Raw genomic sequence first — 26,357 nt, 5'->3', positions numbered from 1 at the left:
CCCTCGGAGCCGCCAGCCTCTTCTCCATCAGCCACCTCCATCCTTCTAAATAAATCCAGTCCGTGGGCGCCACCCGCGTCCCGCCTCCCACTGCCCCCTCCACTGACACTTGGCCCCGAAAGCTAATTGCAGCAGCTTCATCGAAAAGGAAACCGCAAACACACTCTCACCCATGTTTTATGACTTTATAACTCACCAAATAAACCTGATTCCTATAACCATAAAACAAAGCCGAAACGAGTTGGACGTGTACCAGCCGGGTGGCGGGGGTGGGGGTGGGGATCGGGCGTGGGGGTGGCATAGCCGAGGGGGCTCCCGGCCGCTGTGGAGTCGCGGTTCCCTGGACGGATTTCGGCGCCGCAGTCTTGCAGAAACTTAATATTCCAATCAGCACCCAGGCAAGGCATTAGGAGCCAGGAGTGCATGAGTGCCCCCATCGCTGGGGGAAAATTACTCACCAGGTCATGGTCGGCTGCCTAAAATACAACCCTCATATATCATTATAACTGCCAGCCCACGACAGTTATAATTGAGACGGCAATAACTAGGAGAGAGTCCTTTAATTTAACATCCAATTATTACAAGTTATCACTTCTTAATAAATGTAATATAACAGACAATCAATGTTGCATGTGACGGCCCAGGCTACGATGGGATGGGAAATTTATATCCTGGGGAAAAAAAAAAAATATCCTCCGTGTGGCGTGTGTGCGTGTGCGTGCGTGCGTGCGTGTGTGTGCGTGTGTGTGTGTGTCGGCCTCCTGAAGTCTGCAGTGGCTGTGATAAGTGTGTTGCAAGACTCTAGCTATAAATATCCGGGCTCGCCTCGGTGGCTGACATCGCCGTATTTGCATATGTACAATAGCTCCGGGCCAAGGCAGAGGGAAGAGGAAAAAGGGGGAAAAGATTTCTTCTTCCTGGTACAGGCTGCGAGGAATGGCAGGTGGAGGCAGGGCCCGCCCCCCGCCACCCCCACACCGTCCCCAGGTCCAGAGGGCGCCAAGGCCCCGCAGGGTCGCGGGAAAGATTGTCCCAGACTTAACTTGGCAGGGCACTTTTTTTGTAATAAATGGTTTTTGATGTGTGACAAGTACACAAAAAAGTAGGTATGTCATGAGGGTGCAGAATGATGACTTTCTACCAAGCGGACACACCCAAGGAGAAGCATCTGGAGAAATGAAGAAAAACGATCAGCACCGGAAGTCCGCCTCTCGTCCGCAGCCCAGCACCGCCGGCTCCTTGCACTGCCCAGATGGCCCCAAGCCGACTTCCTCCTCCACAGGTTCCTTCCGAACTTTCTGTGAATGGAATCAGAATGCTCTCTTGTGCCCGGCTTCTTTCGCTCAGTATTATTTTGTGAGACTCATCCATGCTGTTGCAGGCAGAAGTGGTTCATTCATTCTTTTTTCTTTTTTTTTTTTTGAGGAAGATTAGCCCTGAGCTAACATCTGCTGCCAATCCTCCTCTTTTTGCTGAGGAAGACTGGCCCTGAGCTAACACCTGTGCCCATCTTCCTCTACTTTATATGTGGGACGCCTGCCACAGCATGGCTTGCCAAGCGGTGCCATGTCCATACCCAGGATCCGAACCGGTGAACCACGGGCCGCCGAAGCAGAACGTGGGAACTTAACCACTGCACCACCGGGCCGGCCCCGATCATTCATTTTTATTTCTAGATGATATTCAACTGTGCGAATGTGCCATGATTTATGTCCCCATGCTGTCGATGGGGGACATGTGGGCAGTCCTTGGTTTGGGGCCCTGACACAGAATGCTGTGACGGACATTCTTGTGGGCATCTTTGGTGAACACGTGCAGACGACGCTCCTGGGTGTGCACTGAGGGGCAGCGCCGCTGGGCCATCGTGCAGGTGTGTGCCCTGCTTTAGCAGAAGCTGCCTAAGAGGCGTCCACGTGGCCGTCCCGTTGTGCGTCTCCACCCGCGAGAGTTCTGGTTGCTCCACGTTTCTGCCCACACGCGATGGGATCCGTTGTACTGAACTTTGTGATCCAGTGGGTCTTCATTTGCATTTTCCTGCTGAGGGATGAGGTTGCTCACCTTTCTGTGTGTCCGTTGGCTGTTTGTACGTCTTCGAGTGTTTCACCCGTTCATCTGTGGGGCTGCTTGTCCTTAATTCTCACTCAGGACACAAATCTCCGTCCCTTGTATGCATTGCACATGGCTTCTCTGCTCTGCACCTTACATTTCTCTCTCTTCTTGTCTTTTGATGAAGAGATTCTTTTCAAATTTTAATAATCCAATTAGCAAATCTCTGCTTTTATGGTTAGCGCTTTCTCTGTCAATACAGAGGGGGTTTTTGGTTTTGTTTTATGCTTTTTGGTCAGGAAGACTGGCCTTGAGCTAACATCTGTTGCCAATCTTCCTCTTTTTCTCTTCTCCCCAAAGCCCCAGTGCATAGTTGTATCTCCTAGTTGTGGGCCCTTCTAGTTGTGGCATGTGCGACGCCACCTCAGCGTGGCCTGATGAGCGGTGTCATGTCGGTGCCCAGGATGCAAACCGGAAAACCCTGGGCTTCCAAAGCGGAGAACGTGAACTGAACCACTCGGCCACGGGGCCGGCCCCTCTGTCAACACAGCCTTTTGATCATCTTGAGGAAGGAGAATTTGCCCAAAATGGGTTATAGTTGAGCTCCCAGGAGAACAAACTTGTTGGGTAGTTTTGTTTTTACGTTTTACCCCCCCGTTTACCCCCCCCCAACTTGATGCGCGTGGATTTGTCGGGTGGGGAGAGCGTGAATCACTGGTTCACCATTCGTCCACCCATCTACTTATTCCTCTGCTGAGACTTACGTGCCGGACACTCTGCTGAGAGCTGGAGTCACACAGCTGCATACGACAGACGCAGGTCACGATCTCAAGATACATAAAACTTCTAGAAGGAAACAGAAAATTCTTGGTGACCTTGAGTTTGGTAGAGATTTCTTAAATAAGACATGAAAAGAAAAAAACACATGAGCTATAAAAGCAAAAAAAAAAAATCAAGATATTGGACGTCATCAAAATTAAATAATTTTGCTTTACAAAAGGCTCTGTCAAGAAAGACTGGAAAAGTTGTAATAAGAAAATAGCATGCTGTTCCTGGCACTTCAGAACATGGTTCTAGCTCACTTTTCCAGTTGTTTCTTCATTTCCTCACCCATTTAGGATTCGTTAAGTGCACACTGTGTGGCAGGAATCATCACACGCTTGGAGGAAACACAGCGGCTTCATGGAGCTCGCGCCCGGAGGAGAAGGGCCAAGGAGACACGTCATGGGACATCGTGGGACAAGGGATGTGGCACAAATAAGTGTGGACGTTGTGGGAACAATGAGGAGCACACCAGGAAGGCTTCCTGGAGGAGGTGATAGGTAAACGTGGCCTTGAAGGATGAGTACCAGAAAGCCGTCGATGGCTTGGAGGTGGGAAAGAGGTTGCAGGTTCCAGCAGTGAGAGTCATTGTACGATCTGGTGGGGCATCCAAGGAAGGGCGGGAGGGGAGCCTGGATGGGAGGCGGCCACAGCCGCATCTCAGAGGTGTCCAGGCACCCTGAGGATTTGGACGTCATTGCGAAGGCAACAGGGACATTGGGAAGATAGGATCATCTTAGCAATACGAGCAAGCAGCATTTCAGAGCGAGGACTTGGAGTTTAGTGACGAGGTTGGAATTGTGACTACGTGACCAGAGCCACCCTGGCCCTCAGTTTCTTCGTCTGTGAAAGGGGGATGACAATGATAACGAGCATTCATTGATGACTTACTCCGTCCCCAACAGCATTGTCAGGGCTCGATGGTGCTTACCTGTCTAGTCCCTTCCATCTCCTGTGCGGTGAATTAAACCCGTCTCTCCATCTTACAGATGAGAAAACAGAGGTCACCCCCGCCACTGAGGGTCAGAGTCAGGGTGCAAGGCCAGGCCGTCTGGCTCCAGCGTCTGGCTCCCTGACGGCCACATGGTGCTGCCTGATGGTGGAGCCGCCTCCCAGGGTCGCCACAATGGTGCACTGAGGCCGTGAATGTCACATGCCCCCCGAGCTCCGTGCTGGGAGCACAGGGGGGTTCTCCAAGTGCCATTGATAAGCAGCCCAGGCCCTCTGAAGGCTGGGGAGGCCCCTAACTGGCGACATCGGTCTCCAGCAGGACCTTGATCCCCTCCTGCTCACTGCTGAATGGCCAACTGCCCCTCAAACACGCATCTAGCCAGACCCCCATCCCTCCACCACCACGGCGGGTGGACACAAGGGGAGCCGGCACACCCATTTCACACACGAGGAAGCAGAGGTTTGTAAGCTGGTGCCCACTCCCCCAGGAGAGTCACGGGCGGGCTGGGGTTTGAAGCCCCATGCATGTGCGTCTCAGTCCTGTGAACTCATCTTGCCCCACTGCCAGGGAGCCCCTGCAGGACGCGGCACCAGGGCGGGCGGCCCCTCGGGATGTCTAGACGCAGGCCTAGTATAGGTCTGTCGGCAGCGTGGCCAGAGCCCTTCGACAAGCAAAGACAGTCCATAGCAACGTTTCAATGCAGAGCATCTTCGTCAGCCGCGGCTGTCATAACAGAACACCACAGACACACATTTATTCTCTCGCAGGTCTGGAGGCTGCAAGTCCAAGTGCAAGGTTCTGGCGAGTTCAGTTTCTGCCGAGAGCCCTCGGCCTGGCCCACGGATGGCCGCCCTCCCACTGTGTCCTCACGCAGCCTTTGCCCCGCATGAGCTGGGAGAGAGCTCCAGGCGTCTCTTCCTCTGACCAGCACATCAGTCCCCTTGGCTCGGGGCCCCCGTCCTTATGACCTCACTTCACCTTAATTACCCCCTGAAAGGCCCCACCCCCAAATACCGTCCCACTGGGCGTTACAGCTTCAACATATGAATTTCTGGGGGCAGGGGACACAATTCAGTCTACAACACGGAAAGAATGAAAAAAGAATGAAAGGCGGGAAGGAAGAGAGAGCAAAACACAAAGTGAAGAAAATATGAGCGGAAAGGAAGAGAGCAGAGCGAAGAGAACGATGCAGAGAGGAGAGTGGACCAGCCTGGGACCAGGACCCAGATCCTGGTTTGAACGAGTCATTGCTTTCGGGGGACACATGTGACCCCCAGAAATGGCTCGTCTGGGACCTCCAGGACAGCCGGGAATTTCTGTTGGCAAAAGATGGAGTTTGTACGTACACGGAATGTCTGTAGTTCAGACTCATAAATACCAGGCATACCTCAGAGAGATTGTGGGTTCTGGTTCAGACCACGCAATAATGCGAAAGTCGCAATAAAGCGAAAGTCGCAATAAATCGAGTCGCATGGAGTTTTTGATTTCCCGGTGCACATAAAGTTATGTTTACACTGTACAGTAATCTGTTAAGTGTGCAATCGCGTTACGTGCAGAAAAAATGTACATACCTTCGTTTAAAAATACTTTATTGCTAAGAAAAATGCTAACCATGCACTGAGCCCTCAGCAAGTTGGAACGTTTTTGCTGGCAGAGGGTCTTGTGAAAAACGCAGTCTCTGGGAACTGCAATAGAGCGAGGTGTGCTTGTAAAGACTCGTTGATATAATGAATTTCCAACAGAACGAAAATCTGGTTGTCACGGTTGGAACGCCCTTCAGAGTCAACTCACCAAATGTCTTCATTTTGCAGTTAGAAAAATGGAAGCCCAGAGTGGGGAAGGCACCTTCCCCAGGTCACACAGCCCGCTCAAGTCCAAGGTTTCTGACTGCACCTGCGGCCGCTCTTCCTGGAGGTCAGAGGCAGCAGAGGGAGACAGCCGTGGGCGGCAGACACAGCAGATGGGAAATTGAGGTTCATAGCGGTGAAAAGGCTGGTCACAGAGCCACCGGCACACGGCTCTCTACTTAGAGCAATGGCAGTAATGTTTGTCGGGGCTTGTTAGTGGCTGTCCCTCAGCTGGGAGCTTTGCATGGACATTTTGCCCAATTTTCATGGCATCATCCTCTCCTGGTTCCCACACTGGAGAAGTGGGAATGGGAGCTCACAGGAGAGATGGCTTTCCCGAGCCCACCTGGATGTGTCCACAGGGCCTGGGGCAGGTTTGGGGTCCCCCAGGCTTGGGAAGCAGTGACCACACATCCCCTCCAACCCCATCCTCCTCTCGCAGCCTGACACCCCCTGGGGGGCCACCCCGCAGGGGAGGGGGGTGACACCCACAGCCCCTGGACAGAAGGTCCCCATGTGGCTCCCAAACCCTGGGTGTCAGCTCGCGCAGCTGAGCCTCGGCAGCCAAAGCCGCCCCCCTCCCGGAGGGCGCGAGATGCGGGGCTGGGCTCCGGCTCGGCAGCCGGCCGGGCAGACTGAGGGGCTCTCAGCCAAGCGAGGTGTGAGCTCCCCCTGCTCAGCGTCCTGGAGTGCGAACTGCAGACGCCCGATTCCCAGCATTTGGCCACGTTTCTGTTCCTTATCCCGCAGCAAGCCGGCTGCAAGCGGCTCCCGGTGCCCGGCTGCAGTGCGGTCGGCTGCTGCGGAGAGAGCGGCTGCTCACACAGGGAGCATGAAGGAGGGAACCTGGTGGGGGAGCGGGGTGGGGGGGGCCTTCCCAGGTGCTGACCTTGGGGAGGGTGGTTGGTGTGGGGTGGGTGGGTGGAGGGATGGACAGACAGACGGAGACTGGAACAAACAGGCCTCGAGCAGGCTGTTTGGACAGCATGAGGCTGGGATCATCATCCCCTCTGACTATGGGGCCCCAGCGCCACACAGAGGCTCTGTCATCACACCCACCTCCCTGGACAGTGAGGCCCCTGTCCCCATCTGTCTCCTAAGGCCTGAGCCCCCCCAAGCTCTGGATGGCTGGGGCTGAGCACGGTCTCACATGGAGTAAACGACCCACATGGGAGGTGAGGGAGGCAGGAGGGAGCGAGGTGAGAGAGGAGAAGGAGGGAGGGAAAGAGGGAAGGTTGACCTCTGTGTGAGCAAGGTGACATCTCACACACAAGAGAGAACCACCTCCTGCTCAATCCACGGACAGACCTCACAGACGGATGCAAGAGCAGAAGAAGCTGGATGCGAAAGAGGAGAAATGGGACGAAGCCATTTGCATGAGTTTCAGACCAGGCAAAACTAAGTTATGCAAGAGGGTCAGAAGAACGGTTGCTTGTGGGGGCATTAACCTGGGGGGACGGGAGGGTGCCTTCTGGGGTGTTGGAAACGTTCTCAATACTGATCGAGCTGACGGCTCCACGGGCATCCTCATATGAGAAAGCACGTCAGGTTGTAACCTGAAAATTGGTGCACTTTGGAGTAATATACTTTCCTGAATGTAAGCTTTATAGCTCAAGCATTTTTTAAAATAGATCGTATACCAGAAAATGGATGTATATATGGATGGATGGATGGTGGATGGATGGTTGGATGGATGGATGGATGGATGAGTGGATAGATGGATGAGTGGATGGATGGATGGATGGATGGTGGATGGAGGGAGGGTTGGATGGATAGATGGATGGGTGGATGGATGGATGGGTGGATGGTGGATGGGTGGATGGGTGGATGGATGGATGGATGGATGGGTGGGTGGATGGATGGATGGGTGGATGGATGGATGGATGGGTGGATGGATGGATGGGTGGACGGTGGATGGGTGGATGGGTGGATGGATGGATGGATGGATGGGTGGGTGGGTGGATGGATGGGTGGATGGATGGATGGATGATGGACGGTTGGTTGGATGGATGGATGGATGGATGGGTGGATGGATGGATGGATGGATGGAAGGATGGATGGATGGATGGATGGTTGGATGAATGGATGGGTGGATGGATGGGTGGATGGATGGATGGATGGTTGGATGGTTGGATGGATGGATGGGTGGATGGATGGATGGATGGTTGGATGGTTGGATGGATGGATGGGTGGATGGATGAGTGGGTGGATGGATTGATGGGTGGATAGTGATGATGTTGGTGATGTGACCACGAAAGTCAATTCCAAAATATTCTCACCTTGAAGTCACCCCTTTTTCATTCTTGTAAACGTGTGTCCTCCGAGCACAGTTGAATTGAAAGTCTCAGATGGGCAGGCCCCTGTGTCCTCGAGCACAGTGCCTTCACTCATCCAACACATGTTAACTGAGCATCTGCTATGGGCTAGGTAGGAAGCCCTTTGCTGGGGGTGAGTATTTGTTAGATGTCAAGCCTGGGTTACTGGACTGTCACCTGTACTCACTAAGCAGGGGATCAGAAGAGTGGCTGACATCTATGGCGTCTTTACTTTGTGCCTAGGTCTCGACGTGTATTATGGAGACTGACCTTGACCCAGTCCTATGAGATCAGCACTGCCTGCATTTCACAGATGGGGTAACTGAGGCTCAGAGAGGCCAGGTAACATGCCCAAGGACACTCGGCAAAGACATGGAAAAGCAAGTGCCTATGGTCACACCCACAAGCCCAGCCTCCCTCTTTGAGACCTGCTCCAACTTGGGGGTCATGGCAATCCCAGTCGTTCACAGGGAGAGGGAAAACCAGAAACAATGGAAAGATAGGATATCGTCATGCTGTGGAAAGTTCTGTGAAGGAAAACCAAGCAGGATGAGAGACAGGGGATGACAGAGGTGTGTGGGGCCAGTTTAGAGACAATGGGTCCAGGGACACTCTCCGTGAAGGGTGACAGCAACCCAAGACCTGAATAAAGGAGTCAATCCTGTGGAGAACCGTGGAGAGCATTCCAGAGAGCAGGCACAGCAGGTGCAAAGGCCCTGAGGCTGGATGGAGCTTGGTGCAAACAAGGAACAAGGAGGAGGCCAGTGTCGCTGGAGTGAGGTGGGCCTGAGAAAAGGGAGAAGGGGCTCGGAGGTGAGGAGGAAGAGGTCCCCAGAGCATGTAGGGCCCTGGAGGGCAGGAAAATGCCCTCCAGGCCATTCACCATCAAAAGGTTTTGTGCAGGATCTGTGTTATACCAGGATGTGGCAGGCTGCTGTGTGGCGGACAGGCTGCAACACGGCAAAGCTGGAGGTGGCTACTGCAACAGTCCAGGCAAGAGAGGAGTGTGGCTCAGACCAGGGGACTTTCAGGATGCAGCCCCTCCCCACCGACCAAACAAAGTGACGCTGTTTAACCCAGTGGAATCTGCTTACGTTGTCGGGAGCTCAGACACGCTGTTTGGGTTCGGACACCATCTCCTTCTAGAACCTCTCAGGACGAGCGGATCAAGAGCGAGCTGGCTGAGAGGGCGAAGGTCCTGGACGACCATCTCAGAAGAACGCTCTGAACGGCTGCTCAGCTGGGAGGAGTGGGGCGGTGGGGCCAGCTCCTTTGCTCATCACACAGAGGCCACCTCCCTGGGTCTCCGCAGACAGGGCCTCTTACAACAGTCTGTGAGATTTGGTTGTGACAGGAACACAGACTGAGTCAGTCTTGACCACCCAGTTACAGATGAGGAGACTGAGGGTCAGAGAGGCCCAGCAGTCTGCCCAAGGTCACACAGTAAATCATCCAGGATCACACAGGCTAGGGAGTGGCAAGGCCTGGGTTTGAATTGTGACAGCCAATCCCTGGCCCACGTTACAACCACCACCATCTTGCCCTGCCCTCCGGTTGATGAGCAAGTATTTTACGAAGCAGCAAGCCTATGAGTCACTTTCCTGGGGCCCAGTCCTGTCCCAAGCGGCCCTAGAGGGCAGGGAGAGGCCCAATCTGTAGAATTTTGAGGGTCCCCTGTGAAGGAGGCTTTTACCCGTCAGAGTGCTTCAAAGCTGCAATTGGCTGTGGGTGTGTGGTAGGGAGCTCCCCGTCCCTGGAGGCAAACAAGCAGAAATAAATTAAGCTCTGCATATACATAGGCTTCCAGCTGTCAGTAGGGGTCATACTGGTCATACCTGCATTACATCTTCCCACCTTAATATCTCTGCATGAGTCATTCATTCATCCACATAGTTATTCAATCAATGATGGAGCATCTGCTGTGTGCCAGGCGCTGGGCTAAATGCTGAGACGCAAAAGAGAAAATATCAACACGGTCCCTCACGTCCTCGAGAAGCTCACAGTGACAGCGATGCCGTACGCATTCGGGTAACATTGACGCTCTTCTCAAAAGCATTGCTGTGGCCCAGATAGTCACGACCTTTAACCCCGTGTAGGGAGGAGTTGAGAGCCAGACATAAACCTTGATCTGCTAAACTCTCCCTGGAAACTTCCTCCCCAGCCCAGGGACGCGGCCAAGACCCCTGCGGAAAACGCATCGCTCCTCAGAAGACGTCCGTCCCCTCCAAAAAAAAGAACCCTCCCGCCACTGTGCGGGGTCAGAGGAAGCTGGAGGGACCCCGATCTTCCTTCTCCTGCGACAGGAGGAGCCCCCGAGCCACGAGCCGGGCCGCTTTCCTCCCAACTGAACGCCTTCTCGACCACATTAAAGTCATCCCTCATTTTAAATTGAGGGGATTTTTTAAAAAAATAAAATATCGACTACATTTAAATATCATTAGTAATTACATTTTATTTTATTTCGAGCCGGTTGGAAACATTTTCTTTCTAATTGGCTGCATTTGTTTTTCCCATCCAGTTTACTGAATACAAAGACCTTTCTGGAATGAATGGGGAACAGGAGGGGGCCTTGCTGGGTGGGTCACGTGACCCAGGGAGGGGGGTCCAGGGCTCTGCAGAGATCAGAGAGGCCAGGACCAAAACTCGCGGCGCTGGGGCCGGCGTCTCCCCCATCTCTGTCGTTTGTCACCAAGGGAGCAGTGGAGAAAATGCAGAACTGGACGCTGGGTGAGACTTATAATAATTATGGCGACCTTTTGGTTTTAGCATTTGCTTGTGCCAAGCATTTTGCTGCTCATAAGGCGGCTGCTGATGAGGATGGTAATCGGGTGACATTTATTGGGGGGCTGCCGTGTGCGGGCGCTGTGTGCGCAGGGTCTGTTCCGTCCTCACGAGGGACCTTTTGTGGGAAGAGCCAGTCCCTGCCTCTCAGGTCTACAATCCAAAAAGCTCTGAAAACTTCGAGTATTTCAGTGATGCATTTGGCACCAAATCCCACACGGACCTTTCAGGAAGCTCTGCGGGGTCTAAGGACCCGCCCAGCGGGGCCCCCTGGGCTGCGCACACGCTCCTGGGCACCGGCCCTGCCCTCGGCTGGAATCTCTGACACCTGGAGCAGATCCGACCCCGAGGGGTTTGAAGGAGGGACCGTGGACCCGAGCTCCTGTTCTGCCCGTTTCGCAGGTGAGCAGCCAGGTCGGGCATCGAGCTAAATCACCCCAGGGGCACACGGCTCCGGAGTGTGGATTTGAGCCGTGTCTTCCTGTGACACCATTCAAAGCAGCGGCCCTCTGGCCCCCCTACATGTTGCTTGCTTCCCCCTCGGTCCTGGCGTGGGGCTGAGGGCCCCGAGTAGGACAAGAACCCAGGATTCTGCTTTATTGCCCCGTTCCCGGCCCCATTCAGCAAACTGGCCAGAGTGTTTGTTGACTGGCTAAGGGAACTCACGACTTTGACCCTGAAGGGATGGACTTGGAGTTATCTAGTTACTGAGCTGGAGGGGACCTCAGATGTTATGGGAGCTACAGTTAAACCCTGGGGTTGGGGGGTTCATATGAAATGCAGATGTCTGAGCCCCACCCAGACCTGTGGAACCAGAATCTCCAAGGGTGTACCCTGGGAATCGCATTTTCAGTATTCTCTCCTCCATCATGATCTGATGACGAGCAGCTCAGATCCCGGGCTGGATTTTGGAGCTTAATCACCTCCCTTCTCCCTCTGCTTCCACCTGTTGGATGAATCTTCTATCCAGCCTCCCTGACAGAGAGATGCTTGGCCTGTTTTTATTTGCATACCTCCAGTGATGGGGAGCTCACTTCCTCTCATAGCTGTTAAGCCCTAACCAACGCTGATCTAGAACCTTGCAGAAGGAGCAATTGCTCCTGCACAGGCTAACTCGGTGGGGGACAGGTTAGACGTGTGTGTATGTGGGTGGACAGGTGCCTGAGAGGCGGCTGGGGCCATACTCCCCGGCACTTGGAAATCATCACTCAGATGGAAGAAGGATAATGGGGCTTCCAACAGAGCACGCCTGGCCACATCTGCACCTGTGACGAGTGGATCGGATGGCATCAGGCTCAGTTCACCAAACGGGTGGTCAGGAGATTCCAGCTCTGCCCGTCACTCCTTTGTGCCTGGCAGGAGGAGCGGAGGTCTCGAGGTGACGCAGAGGCTGGCCTGGAGCAGCCCTGCAGGGAGCAAGGACTGGACCAGGCGTTGATACCCCTGCCTGTCTCTTGTCCCGCCCTCAGATCGGCTGCCGGGGCTCCCTATTGTCTGGCTCGGCCGGAAGCTAGAAGGGGTCAAGGGAGGCTGTTGAGGCAGCCTGTGGATGTCGGCCTCCTGGGGGGCAGGGCAGAAGCGGGAAGGGTGCAGGGAGGACCCGCAGGGGCGAACGAACATTGTGGAGCTCGCTCGTGCTGACGTTTAATGAGAGAGGGGAGTTCAGAAGCTTACACGGTCCCGGGAAGGTCACCCCACCCCACCCCGCTTTCCCACTTCCTCCATCCTTGGCGTTGACCGACAGCCCAAACAGAATTCCCGGCTGGAGGCACCCTGGGTCGGACCGCCCAGGGCCGGGGTGCCCACCAAGGGGCCAGTCCCGTGTGCTGCCCAGTCGCAGGGCACGGCTCCTCCAGGAGGCCGGGCAGGCTGGAGCCCAGGGGCCGCCAGGGCTGTTTGTGAGATTCCGGCTGCGCGCAGCTCGAAGCTGTCGAAATCGAGAGGCTGCCATTTAACACGCCGCAGCTTCCCCGTGATGGATAAATATTCCACACAGCACGACCGACAAGACTAAGCAAATATCTATTAGTCCCAGAGATGGAGTCCGCGGGCACAAGGAGAAGACGTCCTAATTGTTCACTCTTCTTGTGATATTAAATAAGCATTTCGCTAGACTTCCGCCAGGAGGACTGGCCGGCTTGCTTCCCTCTCTCTCTCTCTCTTTGTTTTAATTATACGAAGTTGAACAATCTTACATTTTTCGAGGCCAGCAAAAGAAAAAAACAGCATATGCAAAACTAAGTATTTCTATGACCCTCCTTCAAAGGCTAGACTAGAAGCTACAACTGTAAGAGACCTTAGAGATGGTCTGTCAACGCGGCACGTGACAGGTGTTACGAAATAAATAAAAGATGAAGACCAAGAAGGAGGACCATGGCGAAAAACCAAATCAGGTCCAGCTCTGGCCATCTTTCTTGTGCCTTGGGAAGCGTAATTCCACATACAGATAAATATATAGTGCACACGCACACACACACGCACATCCATGAGCATCACGCTTCCATCAGCCAACAGGTGTTCACGAAGCACCTAGGACAGGACAGATGCTGTGTGAGGGGCTGTGTGGGAACAGCGGACGGGACAGAGCGGGCGTTGCCTGGGTTTGTTGTCCCCACTGTGTGACGAACAGCTCGCGGTGGCTGTGGCTCCGAGTCCAGGCACAGCTCGGCCGGGTCCTCAGCGTCAGGACCTCTCACGAGGCTGTAAGAAGTTGTCACCCGGGGCTGCGGTCTCATCTCAAGGTTCGACTGGGGAAGGACCTGCTTCCAAACTCACCTGCTTGTGGGCAGCGCACTCTTCCTTGAAGGCTGAGGCCTCAGTTTCTCCCTGGCTGCGGGCTGGAGGCGGTCCTCAGGTCCTTGCCGTGGGGGTCTCTCCGTAGGACGGCTTACATCATGACCACTTGCTTCATCGAAGCTGACAAGGGAGAGAATGTCTCTGTTAAGATGGGCATTCGGTCTTATGTAACGTAATCATGGGAGTTACATCCCCTCCCTTTGCCATAGTCCCTACAGAGGCAAGTCGCAGGTCCTACCCACACTCAAGGGGAGGGTGTCACACAGGGTGTGAGCACTAGGAGGTGGCGCACGAGGGTCACTTTCAAGTTTGTCCTCCTCATTCCCAAAGGAGCTGATGTTCCAGTAGAGGAGGCAGACAACACACATAGAGAAAGAAAATCATTACTAATGGTGAAAAATCTCAGGAAGGAAATCTCCTGGGTGCTTGCCGGAAGATGGTGAGGGGCCAGTTCTGGGAGAATGAGGAGACAGGAGGAGCCACTTTAGACAGGGCCCCAGAAATGGCCTGTTGGGAAGGGAACATTTTAAGTGGCGACTTGAAGAATGAGAAGGACACAAGCTTGCCCTGGAGGAGGTGCACCCCGGGGCAGAGGGAAGAGCAAGGGCGGAAGTCGGGAGGCAGGAAGGAGCCCAGCGGGGGCTGGTTTGTGACGTGGTTAAGAGGCCGGCAGAGGTCAGGCCATGTAGGGACTTGCAGACCGTGGGGGGCATTTGGAAATGATTCTCAGGGTGACGGGCAGCATATTCATTTCCTACTGCTGCAAAAACAAATTCCCACAAACCGGGGGCCTTAGAAGCCCAGAAATGTATTCTGTCCCATTCTGGGGGCGCCAAGTCTAGAATCGAGGAGTCTGCTGGGCCCCCTCTGAAGGCTCCAGGGCAAACCCCTTCCGGGCCCTGTGCCAGCTCCCCATGTCCCAGCCTCGCTCGGTGTTCCCCAGCCTGTGGGCGCATCGCTCCACTCTCCGTCTGTCGTCCGTGGGGTTCTGTCCCCGAGTGTATGTCTGGGTCCTTCTCCCATTCTTCTGAGGACATGAGCCAGGTCAGACGGCGGGCGCCCTGCTCCGGTACAACCTCCGCTCAGCTTCCACCTTAATTATGTCTGCAACGACCCTTTTTCCAAATAAGGCCACAGTGACACGTTCCAGAGGTCGGGACTTCCCTGTGGGGGGGACACAATTCAACCCACAATCGGCCGTTCCCAGAGGGTCTGAGAGGGAGGAGGGACCCTTTGTAAAGAGCTCTTCAGTGGCCGTCTAGAAAGGACACTTTGGGGACAAGAGTTGAGGCACAAAGAGCAGTTGGAACAGGAGGGCGAGGTGACCATCCGAGCACGAGGAGGACAGTGTGGCCCAGAGAGCGAGCAATGGCAGGGAAGCGGGTGCGAGCGGGTGGAGGCGACGGCCGTGGGCGCACGCTTTGAGAAGGACGGGACCGGCTGCGACCTGACAGCTCAGGGTCCTGGGGGACGGCATCTGGATGGAGAAGGAGCAGCAGGAGGAGGAGGCGTGGGGGGCGCACATGGAGAGGGCCACGGGGGCTGCGTGCACGGATTCATCCGTCCGTCTTCCACGTGGAACAGAAGTGACACATCCCTCCCAGGAGGGGTTCTGAGAGCCCACGTAGGACTGGCTGGACCCCGTGCTCTCACAGCCCTGACAGCCACGTCCCCAGGAGTGACCCCTGAGCGAGTCCAGCTTCACAGGCGTGCGACCTGCATGGCCGCCCCAGACCTCACCCCCAGTGGGACCCTGCACCTCAGTTAACTCTCTCTCGTTTCCATCTTCAAATCCTTAGTAATTTCTGGACAGGTTTTGCATTTTCGTTTTTCACCGAGCTCCGCAGATCTCGCGGCCGGTGCTGCCTCTGAGGGAGGACAGCACAGAGCGCAGCCTCAGCCAGCCCGTGGGAGCGACGTGGCTCAGCCCATCCCAACTGCTCCCGGGGGCAATCTGCAGGCCCGGGGCTTCTGGAGATGGGAGGAGAGAGGCTGGAAGGGAGAGGACCACGCGTGTGCCTGTGTCTCCATCCTGAGCTCTGAGCTCGGGGGGACATTTGCGTGGGAGGGATTTTTGTTCTGATCCCCACGGCTGCCACAGTCCTAACTCCGTCTATGCTACGCTGGTGGAAGTAGTGGCTAAAAGCTCTCCAGAGTGGACAGACCTGGTCCCATTACCAGGCTGTGTGACCTTGGGCAGGTGACTTGCCCTCTCTGAGGCTCAAACTCCTCATCTGCAAAATGGGACTGGTCAGGGCAGTTTCTCCCTCACGGGTCTGCTGGGACGATCCAAGTAAGGGCTCAAGTCACGGCAGTTATTATCATTGTTGTTGTTCTTGTTGTTGACAAATGAAGAGCGTGCGGCTTCCCCAAAGCCGCCTTCTCTATCTGGTCCCTCTGAGTCCCACCCATGAGGATGGCGTGGACCTGTCTGGGGACTTTCTTCGTGGGAGCATCTAGAAAAGGGAGCACCCGTGAGCCTGTGCGGAGAGCCCGCCGTCTCGCAGAGGGAAGGGCCGGCCAGCGGACCTGGATTCACCGGAACTTTCCGATCTCGGCCCCCAGTGGCCTCAGCACACACCGCAGGCTTTTTGCAAAGCCCACGGATCCGCCCTCTCTTCCCCACCCACCTTCACCTCAGTAACTAGCACGGTCAAGTCCTGCACAAGCTTATTTCAAGGGTAACACCAGCCTTCACAAGTGACTTTCTCTGTTCTCTCTCATCAGAAATGCCCAACCCTGCCAGCGAAGCCTGGGTGGCGGGGAGTTGAGAACACGTATTTCCATATTCTCTCCCCCATCACGATGCGACAACGAGCAGCTCAGACCCCGGGCTGGCGTTTTGGAGCTTAATCATCTCATCCTCCCTCCACCTCCACCTGTTGTCATCCAGCCTCCCTGACAGAGAGATGCTTGGCCTGTTTTTGTTTGCATACCTCCAGTGACGAGGAGCTCACTCCCTCTCATAGCTGTTAAGCCCAAACCTAAACCTTATGAAACACTCCTGGGGTGACCCCTGGGGCCTTGCAGAAGGAGCAATTGCCCCAGAATAGGTTAATTTGATTGGGGGCAAAGTAGGCGAGCGTGGATGTGTACAGACAGGGGCCAGGGCCGTACTCCAACACACAATTCAGTGCTCAGGAGCCTGAAGTCGCTCATCACTTTTGTGTCCCTTCAAGGGCCTCCGACCTCTTCTCTCCTTTAGAATCTTACTCTGAGCTCTGCCTTATCCTAGAAGAAGTGGCAAGTCCCCCAGTGGATGAGCAGAAACTAAACTGTCACAAAGATTTATAGTGACTGAGTGACCTTCAAATATGTCCAGGCCCGCACAGAGCCACGGCAACAGCCCTGGCGCTGGGAGAGCTGTGAGAGTCTAGACAAACCAGTTCATCATCATGCCCGGTGCATCAGCTATCTATCGACATCATAATGCTGTGTAACAAACAACCGCACACTCTCAGCCTGTTTTGCTCTTGCATCTGGGGTGGTCAGCCGGGGGCTCTGCTGGTCATGGCTGGAGTCGCACACACGGCTGGGGCTTGGCTGGCTGCTGGCCGATCTAGGCTGGCCTGGTCAGGAGGAGTCAGGCCTCTCAGTCTGGTCCACGAGCCCCTCATCCGCCAGGCTAGTTTATTCGTGTGCTTCTCACAGTGACAGTGGGGGCAGGAGGGAGTAAGCGCAGCCCCTTGAAGCATTTCAAGCCTTCGTGGGGATCACGGGTGCTGACGTCTCGCCGGCCAAAGCCTGCAGCGTGTGGTCCCGAGTCCGTGTGGGAGGGCGCTGCAGGGTCACGGGGTAAAGAGCGTGGAGGCAGGGCGGGCGGGAGGTTCACGGCCGTGGTCCCTTCCACCCCCACGGCCCTGGGCTCAGGCCACACACTTCTTCCAACAAGAGAGCATGTCGAGGTGTGGTTGGCTGAAGTCGGCTGCCTCTCATTCACAAGGTACCATGTTCAGAAAACGCTGGGGATCTTTGATTCAGCGATCCCGCCGCCAGCAACTTTGTATCCTAAGGAAGTCACCGGGCAGTGGACAAAGACGTGTGCACAAGGATCCTCCTCCGGCCAGAGGCTGCAACCCTCAATGGACATCAGTCAAAGGCCAGTGAGTAAATTAGGGTGCGTTTATGCAACAGCCAAAGCAAGTCACAAGGGAAATAAAAGGAAATCTGTGATGCCCGGGGAGGTGCCACATGATACAGAAAGAAATAAGGCAGAGGAGGGGCTGGGGTGAGGAGCTGAGGCCGGGGCTGGGACCTCAGGCTGATGAGCGGAGGGGGGAAGGATGTTCCAGGCAGAGGGAGCAGCATGTGCAAAGGCCCAGAAAATGTGAGGCGACCTGATGTTTCTGATCCTGCTCCCCACCCTATATGCCGGCTCTCCCGTCCTGCTTGCCTCCTGCCTTGGTCCCTCCTCCCTCTGTCCGGAAGCCTTGGTCTCCTGCCACCGCCAGCCTCACCTTCCCCAGCTGAGTCCCCTCTCCCGTGGGTCACGCGGGCTCCTGAAGTGGCGACTGGGTTCCCCAGGAGCTTCCTTATTCTCCAGGCGTCAGCTATGCCCAAGAGGCCACCATGGCTGCCCAGGGGTCCTTCTGTGTTTCTGAGACGAGCCAGCCAGGGCCAAGGGCAGAGGGCCGCAGCCCCATGGAAGAGCTCTTATAGGGGCACCAGCCAGTGTTCCTAAGAGGCGTGTGACGGGAGGGATGGGAGCAGCCCGACGGGACCCTGGGCAGCCTGGGACAGAGGAGAAGCAGGGGGCTTTGTAACTTGACAGCGGTAGCTTCTCCTGCCCGGCCACGCACCTGCTCTGTGACTAGGGGACGTCACTTGGCCTCAGCAACCCTGTGAATGAGAACGGCGCCCACTTCCCGTCGTACGTGGCGCATCCGATGCACTCAACAACGGTAGCCAGATGCTGTTATTATTATCATTGTTAGTATCGTCATTGTTGTTCCTTCGATGCCCGTCCCCTTTTCCTGGCTCTTCATGGAACAAACCCACAGGGTGCATTTCAGCCGGGGCCCAAGCTTCTGCTCAGCACGCAGCAGCCCATGTCCCCAAACCCTCTTTTGAATTTTAGATTATAGGTTTGATTAAGAGCTCAAGAGAGTAGAACATGAAAACACGAGCAATGCTCTCTTTCCCGCGGCGGCCACACTTTTCTGCCCCCTTCCTTCCATTCCACCAGCTTGGCTGTGAGTGTCTCTGTGCTGGAAGTGACATCACTTGTCACTTGGGGACAATGAGACAAACACTGAGAGCTCCCACCATCTGCTGGACTGTGGACTGCTCACTACACAGTGATCATAAACACCTGGTGTCTATTCATGCGCCCGCTTCACGGAAAGAGAAACTGAGGCTCCGGGAGGTTAAGTCGCCTGTTCTCATTCCCACAGCGAGCCCGGGGCGGGATGGACACTCAGGCCGACGGGATGTGGACGGTCAAGGCCTACGCCACAGCCGCCCGCGTGCCCAGTGGATGGGCCTGGGGGGAGGAAGAGGAATCAGTGTGGTCCTCACCCTCCGGGGCTGACAGTGGATGCGAACTGCCAGGAGCGGGAGGCTCTGATCCCGTTTCCCGTTGTATACACGGGAAACCGCCACCACCTTCCAGATCGTGAACATATCGATTCCACCCAGAAGCCTCCTCCTCAGGACCCTGTATGATCTGTCCCTCCCTCCAGCCTCCACTGCCGCCACCCTCCAACCCAGGCCACCGCCCCTCTGCTTCCTGTCACTGCAGATTACGTTGCCTTTTCTAGAATTCTCTAGGAAGGGAACAGTGCAGCCCGGAATGTTTCGTGTCTGTCTTCTTTCGTGTAGCATGGTACCCCTAGATGTATCTGAGTTTCCACAGGCATCAACAGGGCCTTCCTTTTCATTGCTACGTAGTATTCCGTTGTCTGAATGGACTGTCTGTGGATCCATTCACTGGCTGCTGGGTGGGGTTTAAAAGGCTTCCAGTTCTGTGCTGTTGCAGACAGAGCTGCCAAGGACGTCGGTGTCGCCTGTGTGTGAATGCGTGCCTTCAGTTACCTTGGTGAGTAGCTAGGAGTTGAACAGCCAGACTATCCGGTAGTGGGGTGTTTAAATATGTTTAAAACTGCAAATCGTTTTCCTATGAGGCTGTCCCCTTTATGTTCCCAACAGCCGTGGGTGAGAGTTCCAGCATCTCCTGTCCTCACAGACACCTGGTAGGAACCGTCTTTTCAATTTTGACTTTCAAATAGGTGTGCAGGGGTATCTTATCATGATATGAATTTGCATTTTATTTTCTTTTTTATTGAGGAAGATTAGCCCTGAGCTAACTACTGCCAATCCTCCTCTTTTTGCTGAGGAAGATTGGCCCTGAGCTAACATCCACGCCATCTTCCTCTACTTTTTATGTGGGACGCCTACCACAGCATGGCTTGTCAATGGTGCCATGGCCACACCTGGGATCCAAACCGGCGAACCCCGGGCCGCCAAAGCGGACCATGAGCACTTGACCTCTGCGCCGCCAGGCCAGCCCCTGAATTTGCATTTTCTTAATGGCGAGCATCTTTTCATGTGTTTCTCAGCCATCTGTATATCTTTTTTCCTCACATATCTATTCAACCTTTTTTGCCCATTTTTTTAACTAAACTTTTCATTTTAAGATAATTGTAGCATTAATTTTGAGCATGTGACCATTTTCATCAGGTTTCTATTTTGTGTGTCTTATTGAATTTTGAGAGTTCTTTCTATATTCTGGATAAAAGTACTTTATCAGATGTGTGTTGTGCAAACGTTTAAGCCCAGTCTGTGTGTACAGCAGTCCCCCCCAGCCGTGGTTTCACTATCTGTGGCTTCAGTTACCCAAGGTCACCTGTGGTCTGAAAATATTAAATAAAAAATTCCAGAACTTCAGACTTGCTCTCAAGCTTTGTTCGGGGGACCAGAGAAGTATTTTGTCTAAGACTAATTATTCCCCATTACTGAGCACACATGCTGAGAGCTCCGCCCGAGAGAACAGGGTCATTGCTGGATCTTGGTCTCTCAGTCCCTTTCAGGAACTCTCCTCACTTGCCCCAAGTCGTGTCCTCACAAGTGTGTGCTGAGAAGTATTCTGGCAAATACTCGAGGATAACCCTCTGCAAATCTCGGGAGCTCTCTCTAAGTGCAGCTCTCACCTCCCTGGTGCTCTGCCCTGAACATTGCAGCTTTCCTGGCCTCCCTGCACAGCCGTCCATCTCTTCAACCCAAGAACCCCTGATCTGTCTGGGGTCCCCCCCTGTGCCATGGCCTGGACTCCCCGAGCAGTGAGCCAGGGTACCTGTAGGGCTCGCCCCGTTGCTTGGCCATCTCTCTGAGATCACGGTTCTTTGTCACCTGATGGTCAACGTCTTGAAAACCATTGTTTCATCTTGGTTTTCTTCTCAGATGGGAACGTAAATCCAGGCCCTGTTATTCCATCTTGGCTTGAAGCAGAAGTCCTTGTCTGATCAAGTTCTGGTAAAAGAAGGGTTGTCAGAGGGACTCTGAAACTGGTGTTATGGGGGCGTTTATTAGGTACCAGCCCCCTAATCTGCCCTTTGCATGGAGCGTCTCTCTCTGACACAGAGAGAGCAAGTCGCCAAGGTTCCAGGACTTTGAGGGCGCTGTCCAAGGTCCCAGAGCCGGGATTTGAACGCAGGTCTGTCTGATTCGACTTGCCCTGCTACGGCACCACCTGACCTGTTCACTCAAGGGCCAGAATGTATGAATGAACAAATGAAACGAGTGAACATATGCAGGGCTGCTTGGCATGTCTGTGGGTCCTCTCACTTCTCACAGATAAAAATTCCAGTGCTGGGAGGGAACACCTGCAGACCATTGTGACCCATCTGAGAGGCTCAGGGAAGGCAAGCCATTTCCCTAAGGCCACACAGCCATGGAGTCAGCCCTGAAAAAAATCTCCTCTCCCTTCTTCTTTTTCAGTTGAGGCTCATAAAGCAAGAAGAGCTTTCTGATAATATCTATGTGCGTATGTAATATTTGGCTTTAAAGACGTATTCAAATAACCTCTTCCACCCGGGCTTGCAAACGGTCAGGCTTTATTTGGACCAATGAGGTGTGAGCCTGCGGGGGAGCTCCGTGGGAGGGGGGAGAGGTCAGAGCAGACAAGGAGAAATAAAGCAGGACTTCGGCTGGGCCTGGTGGAGGCTTGTTCAGAAAACACGCTCCATGCGCGCAACCCCGCAGCGGGTCACTCCATCTGGGAGGCCCTGCTCCAGCCTCGCACCGGCTGCTCTGTGCTGTCGGCTGCTGGGATCGTTTTTGAGAGGACCAGTTTGCAAGCAAAACCACTGAAAATGACTTGCATTAAGGACTCTTTCAGTTCAGCCCGAGAGAGACTCAGGGATGAATGTGAGTTTGGAATGTGGTAAAGTCCAGCCTGGATCCCAACAGTGTATTAATAATTTCGTCACTTAAATTATTAACTTCTGTTATAAGCTATAAAATCCACTTCAAAGTAGATTAATAAATATATATATAAAATTTTTCCATCTTAGTGGGAAGTCTGGAGTGGAGTAAACTCAGGTACGCGGACTCCAGCTATTTTTGTTCCCTCTTAAAATAACATTACCGTTGCCATTACAAAATGAATCCATCGTCGTTTTAGAAAAATCTTTTAAAAATATATTAAAAAGTGGGAAAAACATAAAAATCACCCAAAACTTGTCGACCAGAAGTAACCAGGCTTTTGTTGCCGAGCTTTTTTTGAAACACCCTTAAGATTGATAGGTATGTAAATATTGTAAATTCGTATGTTTGCCTTTTTTTCCCTGATTCTAAAATCAATAAACGCTCATGGTCAAACATTTGGGAAAGAGAGAAAAGTATGGAGTGGAAATAATCAGTCGGAACCCAACCAACAAAGAGATCATTTTTGTTAATTTTGTGGGACTTGTCTAGCTGTCCACTATCTTTTTATGTGTGTGACTTATACTATATATCGTATATCATTGCACTGTGAATGTAAATGTAATTGACAGCTGAATATAAATATTTATATATTTCTATGTTTATATTTAATTCTTCAATATGTGTTCAATTTGTATTCAATTGCTCAATGCACATTATTGAATATCTATTGAATTTATATTTGACTATTCAACATATATTAGTTTGACTACATCCATACGGTGACAGTGACACTGGACCATTTCGGGATCCCAGAATGCAACAGCTTTGTCAGTTGGCATCACCTAATATTCACCACCGGGCACCCCGTTGGTCCTTATCAATGTAAATAAAGTCCACCGAATCAGGTCGCTCACTGGCAGTTTTAAATACTTAGAAAGTCATTTCTCCACCGCCTCAGTAGTAACGGTAGCTCGTGTGTGGCTCTCTGAAACCCGGCTTTTGTGGACACAGAACAAGCCACATGGTTCGGCATTGTCTTCACCCCAGCCCGGCCCCGCCCCCACCCGGCCCCTGTGGTGTTCCCGCCACCGCTGACCAGGCCTGGGGACAGAAAGTCACGTCTTAGGAGCTGTCAGTGTGTCCCGGGAGTGGTGAGTGTGGGGTTAAGTAGGACTTAACCATCCAGCGCTCTGCTCACGCCCGGCAGCCCAGAAAACCTCCCAGAGCCTGGGCTTCCTCGCCGACACCGTTAAAGGAAGAATGGAGCCCCAGCTGGGTTTTATTTCGAAAGCAGACACGCACATCCTGCTCTCGCTGCCTCGCAGACGGTCCACTCCACTCGTATGTGGATGGATTTGGCTCGGCCGTGAGGCTGGGGGGACGGCCAGTGAAACCTCGCGCTGTTCTCTTGGGGACTGTTCATGGGAGGGAGCGTGGTGAGGAATCCCACACCTGGGCGCTCCTGCTGGGTGCAGGGGGCCGCGGCCTTCAACAGGCTGGACCCCGACCTGCAGGAGGAGATGCCGCCTCAAGGCCCCCCCACCTCCCTGCCTCTGTGGGAAGGTCCCCTCATTAGGACCCTGTTTAGCAGCTCTCCAGCACTGGCTCATCCCCCCTCTGAAGCAGGGGCAGTCCTCAAACAGGTCCGACCGGCTGCAGCCATGGCCAGGGTGACTGTCTGCCCCCCAAAGGCGTCACGATTGAGAGGTGACCGTTATTTTTGCTTCCATGGAAGAATGAAAAGATCTCCCAATTAACTGTAAAAGACCATTCATTGGAAGTTACGTGCCAATTTCAAAGTTGCTAGAATGGAAAAGAACAAAAGAGAGACAAATAAAAACAAATACAAAAAACAAACCCTGTCTGTCTCTATATCCTGTTAATGACAAAATTCCATATTTTCACTGTTTTCATATTCGTGATCGCCTTCTACTGACAGCGGCAACGACGCTTGTCCAGTTAAAGTGGTTCCATAAATTAGCTTTTGAAATAATTTTATTTTATAAAATATTAAAATTAGATTACTTAACTATATATTATCTGTTATAAATATATTATCTATTATGAACATATTATATATTCTTATAATATAATTTAATATATTATATAATAAATTATAATATAATTTAATATATTATATAATATAATATATTATAATATTTACTATATTATATATTATATTATAATATAATTTAATATATTATATATATTATGACAGCTTTCTATATTAATATATACTATATTAATATATAATATTATATATTAATATATGTCTAATGTATAATATTATTATAAATAATATTATTATATCTAATATATAATATTATTATAATACACACATATAACACAATAATATATAATATTATGTACTATAATACTATTAAATATTGTTTAAGCGTTTTTTTGAGGAAGATTAGCCCTGAGCTGACTACTGCCAATCCTCCTCTTTTTGCCCATCTTCCTCTACTTTATATGTGGGACGCCTACCACAGCATGGCTTGACAAGAGGTGCCATGTCCGCACCTGGGATCTGAACCGGCGAACCCTGGGCCACTGAAGCAGAACGTGCGAACTTAACCGCTGTGCCACCAGCCGGCCCTAAGTTTTTAATTAAATATTAAACAAATACGTTTATTAACTAACTTTGTTTAAAGAAAAACCTTAATCAAATTACAGCATTACTGCCACAGGTGCCATAAGCCAGTTTTTTAACAACGAAGGCCTGTGACACTTTGTTAAACCTCAGGTCTAGGTAATCTCGAGGACTTCTAAATGACCAGGGGAGACGCTCCTGTGACTGGAGAGACCCTAATAACCCTTTTGTTCATTTCCATCTTTCTGTTAGCCGGGGAAACTGAGGCCTGGGAAGTGGAAGGAATGTAACGTGAGTCCATCACTGAGTTTGGACCCAGGCTCGGGAATCCAGCTGGATGGTGTGTTCCTCCCTACACGGTCCTGTTCCGGGCAGACCTCAGCGGGGTTTCCCTCACTGTCCCTGTTTTCCTTTTCCTCTCCCAGGACCACACCCTCAGCCACACTGTTCACCACGTCACGCAGAGTTTCTTGCTGGATCCAAACCAAGAAATGGTTTCTGTGCAAGTCCTTTCTTACCATCACTTAGTCATTCTCCAATTCTGAATTTTGATTCTTCCATCTGTTGGCTGGAATACATCTTTGAGTAATTTTTTTCGAGGGATGCATGAGAATATGTCTTTTCCCCAAATCCCTGAATGTATGAGAACGTTTTCTTCTGTTGCCTTCATACATTAAAAACAGTTCAGCTGGGTATAAAATTCAAGGGCTGCAAATTTTATTCTTTTCATATTTCCTTTTGGGGGCATTTATTACTGCAGAGGAGAAATCTTAGTGTTTCAAATGTAGAATGATTCTTTTCGTGTTGAATTTTTTTTCTGTCTAGGTTCTTAGAGGATTTTAATTTACCCCTAGGGTTCAAAGTCAGAATTCATGCAATCGTGGTCATCTTTTCATTATTTTGTCTATAACGTGGTGATGATTTTCAAGACACACTCTCAAGGTTTTTTAAACTCAGACATTTCTTCCTATTGCATCTTTGACTAATGCTGGAGCTACAATGACCGCCTCTCAGGATGGAGATTGTAATTAACTGAGATTCACCCCACAGTGCAATTAGGGTAAGTCCTCAACAGTTTTGACCCCCTTTCCTGTTTCCCTCATAGCTATTTTGGGGATGGTTGGGCGTCTCATTTGGATAGAGTTTGTATTTATTCATAAATCGGTGTTGCCCATGGTTATTTTCATCAGATGCCTATTGTTAGATCCAACACCTGCGATCTTCCAGAGTACACGAGACATTTCCACCTCAGTGAAAGAGGCTGCGAGACTCAACTTGAACCTCTAGGAAACCACCAGGCTTTTGGTCTCATCCGAAACAACCGCCGACTCTCATGGAACATTCTGCAACTAGAGATACGCGTTCTGAACTTCCAATGAGTGAGAAAGCATAAAAATTCAGCAACTGATGAACTCTTTCTTTCTACAAGTGCAATTAGCCCAGCTAAGTAACTATAAACAGGAGAAAAGAGGACCTCTTAAGAGAGGAAGAACTTTTCCAAGCAGTTATTAAAGACCCATCTACAAATTATGTATATGCTAATTATAAATCAGGCACTCTAGAAACGCCCATTGATAAATGATTTCTATGCAGATTATAAATGACTTCAGGGAGCTCATTCACAACCGGATCTGCACACCAATTACAAACCAAGCAACTTAAAGGTACACCTACACAACTCGTGTATGTGCTAATTACAAAGACGCTTTAGAGATTCTCATTTACCAATCAAGTATGTGTTCACTGCCCACTATATACTTCATAAAATCCTACGCACCGATGATTTTATGCTAATTACATGGCAAGTAATGTGAAATGCATATTTACAAATAATCCATGTG

At 52.1% G+C, this 26,357-nt stretch overlaps 1 long non-coding RNA gene across 2 annotated transcripts; it reads left to right on the top strand.

The window, feature by feature from the left end:
• The first annotated feature begins 17,036 nt into the window (after positions 1 to 17,036).
• LOC111774614 (uncharacterized) lies at positions 17,037 to 26,117 on the top strand. Of its 2 annotated transcripts, none has more exons than XR_011421108.1 (4): positions 17,037 to 17,354; positions 17,503 to 17,662; positions 25,342 to 25,576; positions 25,707 to 26,117. It is a non-coding gene; the product is annotated as an uncharacterized lncRNA (long non-coding RNA). The 2 variants fall into 2 exon arrangements; XR_002809658.2 differs by having other exon boundaries at positions 17,042 to 17,354; positions 25,371 to 25,576; positions 25,707 to 26,081.
• Positions 26,118 to 26,357: the final 240 nt, after the last annotated feature.

The sequence above is a fragment of the Equus caballus genome, chromosome 8 (genome assembly GCF_041296265.1).
Source record: "Equus caballus isolate H_3958 breed thoroughbred chromosome 8, TB-T2T, whole genome shotgun sequence".
In the NCBI taxonomy this organism is placed as follows: Eukaryota; Metazoa; Chordata; class Mammalia; order Perissodactyla; family Equidae; genus Equus; species Equus caballus.
The sequence above is the reverse complement of the archived record's forward strand: the minus strand, read 5'-3'. Positions and strand labels throughout refer to the sequence as shown.